The sequence below is a fragment of the Cervus canadensis genome, chromosome 1, assembly GCF_019320065.1.
Source record: "Cervus canadensis isolate Bull #8, Minnesota chromosome 1, ASM1932006v1, whole genome shotgun sequence".
Taxonomy (NCBI): Eukaryota; Metazoa; Chordata; class Mammalia; order Artiodactyla; family Cervidae; genus Cervus; species Cervus canadensis.
In genome coordinates, this window is record NC_057386.1 from 19260766 (window position 1) to 19268248 (window position 7483).

Consider the following 7483-nt stretch of genomic DNA (forward strand, 5'->3'; position numbering starts at 1 on the left):
GAAGACATGTGAGACCAGCCTTGATAGGGCCAAGTCTGCAAGGGAGAGAGAGAGAAAGAGAGAGAGACCAGACGGGGGTGTTTGCAGGGTCTGGCAGGGTCTGGCAATGCTTTATTTTTTACCGTAGCTTTTATACCCTAAGTTAGTACATTTCTAAGGGGAAGATAGTTTAACATTACATTAGCTTGTTCTTCACAAAACCAGGGTGTTTTCTGCCTACTTCTTTGTTTATGAGGGTCTTGTACATTATCTTCTGGCCTTGGGGCCTATTAACATTTTATGCAGGTCAGGTGAATGTAAACCTATTTTCCGTTTCTATGGTGACCTTGACTGAAAGGTAGCAGTCTCATAGGGCAACAGTACAGAGTAGAAGTATAACCTTGTTAACATAAAAATTAACCCTTCTGCAGAAGTTGTCAGTTGAGTTTATCTAAGAAGTTTACCCCACACTGACTCTGCGACTTTGGTGAGGCAGCCTCTGCCTAGCACTCCTGGTTGACAATTAACAACCATCTCATTGTTACCACACTAGGGCTAAGCTCTTATTTTTCTAGATCTATAACTATATTAACAATCGTTTCTATAACACAACCTTAGCACATTAAGAGCAAAAACACAGCAAGCAAATGTTAAGCCAATAACCACCTTTAGAATAATTTTTCTTAGGTTTTCTAATAGGACTCCTTCACCTCCCCCCCAAATAGGCTCTATGTCTATTAGGGCCTTTATATGATCAGGTTCTTTATGCTGTTTTATGATTAGGGTATTGTGAGCAGTCATGCATATTAGTCCCAAGGGCATAAATGCATTTGCCAAACAAACTAAAATACCAGCAAATGAGTTTAAATTAAAACACTCCTTTCACTCTGGATAATCTCATAAAATACCACCACCTGGGAAACTTATTGATTAAAGTTCTAAATTGATGCTTATTTGGGAAGAGATTGGGGAAGGCCTTCTGCCTGAGTCACAGAAATTAGGAAGTAGTCTATTGAAGCAAGCATCAGAAAGACAGATATCATCTTTAAGGTGAGCGCCGGGGGCAGCTTTTCGGAATCCCTGAAAATCTGATCCGCCTTGCCTGTCAGGTTTTCTCCTCATGACCTTGTCATGGGTGGGATCTCGTGTGCCGGCTCCAGCAGACTGGTTAGATCTTGCAGTCCAAGGGACTCTCAAGAGTCTTCTCCAACACCACAGTTCAAAAGCATCAGCTCTTCAGCGCTCAGCTTTCTTTATAGTCCAACACTCACATCCATACATGACCACTGGAAAAACCATAGCCTTGACTAGACGGACCTTTGTTGGCAAAGTAATGTCTCTGCTTTTCAATATGCTGTCTAGGTTGGTCATAACTTGCCTTCCAAGGAGTAAGCGTCTTTTAATTTCATGGCTGCAGTCACCATCTACAGTGATTTTGGAGTGCAGAAAAATAAAGTTAGCCGCTGTTTCCACTGTTTCCCCATCTATTTGCCATGAAGTGATGGGACCAGATGCCATGATCTTAGTTTTCTGAATGTTGAGTTTTAAGCCAACTTTTTCACTCTCCTCTGTCATTTTCATCAAGAGGCTCTTTAGATCTTCTTCACTTTCTGCCTCTAGGGTGGTGTCATCTGCATATCTGAGGTTATTGATATTTCTCCCAGCAATCTTGATTCCAGCTTGTGCTTCCTCCAGCCCAGCGTTTCTCATGATGTGCTCTGCATACAAGTTAAATAAGCAGGGTGACTATATACAACCTTGACGTACTCCTTTTTCCTATTTGGAACCAGTCTGTTGTTCTATGTCCAGTTCTAACTGTTGCTTCCTGACCTGCATACAGGTTTCTTAAGAGGCAGGTCAGCTGGTCTGGTATTCCCATCTCTTTCAGAATTTTCCACAGTTTATTGTGATCCACACAGTCAAAGGCTTTGGCATAGTCAATAAAGCAGGAATAGATGTTTTTCTGGAAACCCTCTTGCTTTTTTGATGATCCATCGGATGTTGGCAATTTGATCTCTGGTTCCTCTGCCTTTTCTAAAACCAGCTTGAACATCTGGAAGTTCACGGTTCACGTATTGCTGAAGCCTGGCTTGGAGATCATACATCTGATCATACCTCCACAAAAACAACTAGAAAAGGGTGACTTTTCCATTCCCAACCTCAAACTGTAGTGAAGGTCCTGCCTGAAAAGGAGACTCCAGGGGTTTTCCCTGGCAGTTCAGAGGTTAGGACTCCACGCTTTCACTGCCAAAGGCAAGGGTTCAATACCCGGTAAGGGATGTAAGATCCCACAGGTAGGTGGCATGGCCAGAAAAAGAAACGAACAAAAAATCCCAGAAGGAGGGAAAGAAACCTGTCCAACGTCACACCACTTTGCTTCAGACTTGGGCAGTGACAGACCGATCCACCAGCGGGCAGCATCTGCTCCTTTTCCGCCCTGGCTTGGGCTCTGGGACGTGGTTTTGGATGAGTTGCCTCTGAATGGGCCCCTGGCGGGAGAAAAGGATATCCAAGGGGCCCTTTCCCACAGTTTTTCTTTTCACATTCATTTTAGGTAGTAGGTTGTGTTTTCCCCATTTTATTCTTTCTTTTCTTGGCCTTGGCATCTTATTTCCCAAACCAGGGATGTAACCTGTGTCCTGTACAGTGGAAGAACAGAATTGTAACCCTGGACCACTGGGGAATTCCCTCTCCGATTCATTCTTGGGGAAGCAAAACTGGAATTTGAAATAGATGTCTTTGTGATTCCCTGGCGGAAGCTGCCCAGGGACCTCCTCTCCCCTCCCACCCCTCCTCCTGAGACTCCTCTCCTCCCTTCAGTTGTGCACTCAGATAAGTACTCGGTTGGGATGCAGTGGAAACAAGGATGCCCTCAGCTACTTCCCTTGGTGAGCTTCACCCATCCTGTACCCTCCTTTACTCCAGAGCCTGGGTTGTCCTGGGGAATCATCTAAGCCCCTCATTACATGCTGAGGAAACCAAGGCTCCAAAGGGGGAGGTGGCTTTTCCAAGCCATTTCACTTGTCAGGACAGAACTCATGATGACTCTCAGCCCAGGGTTCAGCCCACCAGGCCTTGAGGGGGGCCTCTCTCCCCAGTGTCATTCCTCCCATGGCCTCTGTTTTTCTCCTCTAAGAAATCCCTCATCCCCAGTAAAGGCCTGAGGGTTCAGGATTACCCAGACCTTGCCTGGAAGTGCAGGGTTTTATAGGTATCCTTCCCAAGCTCCAAGGAGTCAGGGACCCCAGACCAGGAAACTCCCAGCTAAGGCCGGGTGCTTGGTTCCCACACTCAAGGAAACCCTTGAGTGCATTTAGTCAATCCATCATGTAGTCAGGTTCATGGAGGGTTTCATGAATGCCTACTGTGTGGCAGGCACAGCGCTGGGTACTGCGGAGCTGTGGCTGTGAAGAACCAGCTTCTGGGCTCAGCGCTTAGTCTGGTGGGGAGACAGCTCTGAGGAAGAACCTCCACTCAGCAGCTGAATCTGACTTGGGTCAGGAGCCAATGGGAGGAAGCAGGTAGGTCCCAGCTAGTCTGTCCTTCTGTCGGGAATGCTTCCTTGCCTCCTGGCCACTTAAACTTGCCTCTGATGTCACCACTGGAGAGGCCTTCATGAGCAGCCCCCTCCTCCAGTCACTCTCCAGCACATTTCCCTGTTTGTTTTCCTCGATGGCTTATGTCACTATCTGAAATGACCCTCTAGAGTCACTGTCTGCCTCTCCCTACTTCTCATTATAATGTTATGATAATGTTCACTCTATGAGGACAGGTCCTTATCCATTTCACTGAGGCCTTCAACCTGGCAGGCACTCCATCCATGAATGCTCAAAGTAAGAATGTCTGAATGTTCCCTCTAGGGAATCCTCCAATGCACTCTGTCCTGGGCTGTGATCTTGTGGACAAGGGCTGCAGAAATGAGGCTGCCAGGAAACAAAGTGGTCATTAATGGAGGAAGGCTCCAGGGCTCCAGGCTGGATGTGGAGACGGGGACTGGAACTCCCATTTAAAGGCTACTGGACTGGGCCAGGCCCCGGTGTTGCCCTGACAAACTGGGTCCCCTCCTTCACCCCCACTTTGCCCCACCTCCTCCTTGCCATTTGTTTATCAACGCCTTTCCTGGCAAAGGCAAAGGATGAAGGATGGGGGAGAAGCTGCCACTTTCAGCTCTCTTATCTTTAATCAAGTGACTGGTTCCCTCTCAGGTGAGAGGCCCAGGAGATGTAAGAGAGGAGCTAGGAAGTTTCAAAGGTCGTGGAGGAAACAATATCTGCTTCACAGATATTGTTCACAGCCCAGTTCAGCTAATTTCCAGCCGGGTGACTTTCACAAGTTACTTAACCTTTCTGTTCTTCAGTATCTTCTTTTAGGGAAATCACACTTGGGTGCAGTCGAGAATTTAAAAAATTCCTAGAGCTGAGCGTCTTCCCCTGGGGACTCCAGTAAACCCACACTGTTTCAGAGATCTGTTAGGTGTTGGGAGCAGTGCCTCGTGCACAGGATAGAAGAAATAATCCAGTGTTAAAAAGAAAGAAAACTAGTAAATGATACGGACACCTCCTTTACAGTGGTTTGAAAGTTAAAATAAAATCTGCATAATATTGGTCCATGGATATGACCCTCACAAGAAACAGTACTCCTAAGTATGCCGCCGCTACAAAAAAACGGAAAATCACACGTTGGTAAAACAAAACAGAAACCTTCCCATGAGACAGGTACCCAGAGCAAAACGAGGAGCACATTGAGAAAGATGTAACAAGTCTGTTGTTCATATTTTCTCTTTCCCCTGAGACGGGTGCACTATTCCTCAAGGTATTACAATACCAGGTCAACGGGTGGAGTGGACAGGGCAAGGTTCTATTCTAACTCCCTGCTCCAAACATCTATGTACTAAAATGTCCTGGCAAAGAGGAAGTGGTGTTGTTTGGTGTTGTTCAGTTGCTAAATCCGATCTGACTCTTTGCAACCCCACGGACTGCATCATGCCCAGACTTCCCTGTCCTTCAGTATCTCCTGGAGTTGCTCAAACTCATGTCCATTGATGTGGTGATGCCATCCAACCATCTCATCCTCTGTCTTCCTTCTCCTGCCTTCAATCTGTCCCAGCATCACAGTCTTTTCCGGTGAATGGGTTCTTCCCATCAGGTGGCCAAAGTACTGGAGCTTCAGCTTCAGCATCAGTCCTTCCAAGGAGAATTCAGGGTTGATTTCCTTTAAGATGGCCTGGTTTGATCTTGCTTTCCAAGGGACTCTTGGGAGTCTTCTCCAGCACCACACTTCCAAAGTTCTTTGGCCTCTGACATCTTTATAGTCCAGCTCTCACATCCTTACATAACTAACTACTGGAAAGACCATAGCCTTGACTACAGGGACCATTGTTGATAAGTGATGTCTTTGCTTTTTAACACACTGTCTAGGTTTGTCATAGCTTTCCTGCCAAGTAGCAACTGTCTTCTGATTTCCTGGCTGCAGTCACTATCCTCAGTGATTTTAGAACCCAAGAAGAGGAAATCTGTCACTGTTTCCACATTTCCCCCGTTCAATTAGCAATGCAGTGATGGGACCAGATATCATGGCCTCAGTGTTTTTAATGCTGAGTTTTTTCAAAAAATTATTTATTTTTGACTGCACTGGGTCTTCGTTGATGCATGAGGCTTCTCTAGCTGCCAGCGGGGGCTACTCTCTAATTGTGGTTTATGGGCTCTAGAGTACAGGCTCAGTAGTTGTGTCAAAGGAGCTTAGTTGCCCCAGGGCATGTGGAATCTTCCTGGATCAGGAATTGAACCAATCTCTTGTGATTGGCAAGGGGATTCTTAATCACTGGGCCAGCAGGGAAGTCTGATATTAATAGAGTTTTAAGCCAGCTTTTTCACTCTCCTCCTTCACTCTCAGCAAGAGTCGTTTGTTCTGGCTTATTCATGATTTGAACTTTGTGCTAACCTCAAAAGCCTGCCTTTTGTTTCCAAAAGACATACTGGTCTTACTTTAGGCCCTCTTCTCTTCGGAACTCTAAGTAATAATACGACTCTGTCAGTGGCACTGTCCTCTCCTATGAGTCAGTCACCTGGATAAATGAAATCCCAGTACAACCGACACACTGAGTGGAAAGCCCATCATTTTAATCTAGACTTCAGGTGGAATTCGGTGTTTTTCAGCAGGAACTGCCTGAAGATAGAAAACAGAACACAGGAGAAATGTTAGAGACCTCAAGAGAAGGCGGGGGCATAGAAACAGAAGGTTCAAGCTAGTGTCCTGGTTCTGTGTTGAAGATGGCATCAGGAGGGACTGGGGATATCAAGTGGGAGCTTGGACACCAGCTCCTTTTGTAGCTTGTATCAGGTGAGAAATGAGGGCGGGAAGACTCTGTTCGAAGACCATAAAGCAGAAGGGGGTTCTTTCAGAAAAATAGAGATTTAAGCAGATCCCACGAAAGTACACTTGCAAAGACTGTAGAAAAACTTAAGAAAATACGTTCCTGATCTAGCTGAATCCAGGGAAGAGCCAGTTTCTGCCTTTGGGTACTTCAGTAAGTGTCCCCGACGGATGGAGTGCACCATTCCTGGTGCACCCAGCACCTAGGCCTAGATCTTGGTCGAATGCCAGAGTCAATGGAAAAGGAGGAAAGAAGATAATATGGGGAAGTCATTCTGGTTTATACATGATTTGAACTTTGTGCTGACCTGAGCAGCCTGCCTTGTGTATCCAAAAGACACAGTGGCTCTTACTTTAGGCCCTTTCTTTTCTAAGTAATAATAACTCCAAGTAATAACACAACTTCTCCACTGGTACTGATCTCTCTTTGTCAGTCAGTCACCTGTATAAATGAAATCCCAGTATAAACAACACACACTGAGCAGAAAGCCCATCGTTTTTACCTAGACTCCAGGTGGATCTTGGTGGCTTTCAGCAGCAAGCAACTGCCTGAAGTCAGAAAACATGAATACAGAAGTAACCTTAGAGACATCAAGAAAAGGCAGAGGTAGGGAGAGACAGAAGATCTCATGTCAGGCAGAAGGAACTGTCTGAAAGCTTGAGGTTTGAGTGAATTCCACAAAGTTGCACTCAAGAGACCATAAAATAGAGAACCTCTTAAAGAGCTAGACATGGTTTTAGCTTTAGAAAAGAAGCAAGTGAGCTTTAAATAAGTTGCAGCCTTGGCATTTTACCCTCATTGACCTTACTCGCTCATCCTTCTGCAATTGTCAGGATCACTAGCGAAGCAGAGAAACCAACCTGAAAAACTCTCTGAAATAGGTCAATCCTTAACAAGAAAGAACCAGTTTCTGCCTTTGGGTACTTCATATGTGTCCCCGAGGGGGTGCACCGTTCCTGGAGGTACTGCAATACCAGGTCGATGCGTGGAGTGGACGGAGCAAGCTCCTATTCCAACTCCCTGCTCCAAAAATCCATTTAATATATTGTCCTCGGATAGAGGACGTATCAGATATTAAACTGATAAGAACAGATACTACACTTGATCTTAGCCAAAAGGCCGAGAAGCGAT

The 7483-nt window shown here is 45.7% G+C and overlaps 1 non-coding gene across 1 annotated transcript; it reads right to left on the reverse strand.

Annotated features, from left to right (window-relative positions):
- Window positions 1–7292: 7292 nt before the first annotated feature.
- On the reverse strand, window positions 7293–7483 carry LOC122425806. Its single transcript, XR_006265009.1, has one exon. It is a non-coding gene; the product is annotated as a U2 spliceosomal RNA (small nuclear RNA).